Raw genomic sequence first — 1,290 nt, 5'->3', positions numbered from 1 at the left:
TCAGTTTGCTGTGTATCACATAGCCAGGAGTGAAATGACTGGTCTGTAGGTTATGCTAAGGTTTCGTTTTTTAGTAGACGTTACCCACATTTTTCCAAGTGCTTCTAACTGCTCATCTCACATCAGAAATGTCTGAGAGTTACCACTGCTCTACATTCTTGATTCTTCCAGCCTTATAAACTTCAGTGCTTATGGTAGGATTCATGGGTATCTCACTGTTATTTTTAATTTCCATTTGCCTGATGAAAAATGATGTTTAACAGTGAATGGATATTTTTCTCTCTTTTTTTTTTTTTTTTTAAATATGGAACGCTTCACGAATTTGCGTGTCATCCTTGCGCAGGGGCCATGCTAATCTTCTCTGTATCGTTCCAATTTTAGCATATGCGCTGCCGAAGCGAGCACTGAATGGATATTTTTATATTCTCCTTCGTAAAGCATTTTGCCCAATTTTAATTAGTTTCTCTTTTTATAATCAATTTGAAATCATTCTATATTTTGATAGATGTGAATCTATTAAATAAATATATTACAGATAAATTATCCCATCTGAGGTCTGACTTTTCCTAACTATATGACATTTTTATGAGTGAAAGTTTTTATTTTTAAAGTCAAATTACCCAATTTTTCTTTTATGCAAAGTGCCTTCTGAATTCCATTTAATAAATCTGTCTTAATCATAAGGTGATTCTCTTAGGTTTTCTTCTAGAAGCTTTAAAACACTAGCTCTGACTTTTACATACATGATTCCATCTCAAGGTAAATTTTGTTAATTTGCTAAATAATTATGCAAGTGATTCAATACCATTAATTGAGAAGACTCTGCTTTCTTAACTAAAGTGAGGTTACACCTTCTTGAAATCATGTTAACTTACATGAGTGAATCTCTTTCTAGACTCTCTTCTTTTCCCTGGTCTATTTGTCAATAGCAAATGCTCTCTCATTCTGGGTCTTTACAGAAAGCCTCATTATCTTATCATATTTGATAGTATGTTTGCTAGAGTAAGACCTCTAGCTTCCAACTTAAGGATTTCCCTGGCTACCCTATATGAAGTTTACAATAAGAAAATTAATTTACTCAAACAATTGTGATTTGAATGACATTGCACTGAGTCTGTCAGTATGTTTGGAAGAATTGATGGATATCAGGTTTTCTGATTTATAAAGAGTACATGATGATATCCACTGGTTTAGGTGTTCCTTAATCTCTCTCAAGTACACTTTGAAAATTATAGAGTAGGAGTTTTACACATGCTGATTTATTTCTACGTTTGATTTTTTTCTCTTCCA

The 1,290-nt window shown here is 32.9% G+C and overlaps 1 non-coding gene across 1 annotated transcript; it reads right to left on the bottom strand.

Annotated features, from left to right (window-relative positions):
* Nucleotides 1–298: 298 nt before the first annotated feature.
* Nucleotides 299–405, bottom strand: LOC122432657. Its single transcript, XR_006266921.1, has one exon. It is a non-coding gene; the product is annotated as a U6 spliceosomal RNA (small nuclear RNA).
* Nucleotides 406–1,290: the final 885 nt, after the last annotated feature.

Source organism: Cervus canadensis, chromosome 31 (assembly GCF_019320065.1).
Source record: "Cervus canadensis isolate Bull #8, Minnesota chromosome 31, ASM1932006v1, whole genome shotgun sequence".
Taxonomy (NCBI): Eukaryota; Metazoa; Chordata; class Mammalia; order Artiodactyla; family Cervidae; genus Cervus; species Cervus canadensis.
This window is presented reverse-complemented; position numbering and strand designations above follow the sequence as displayed.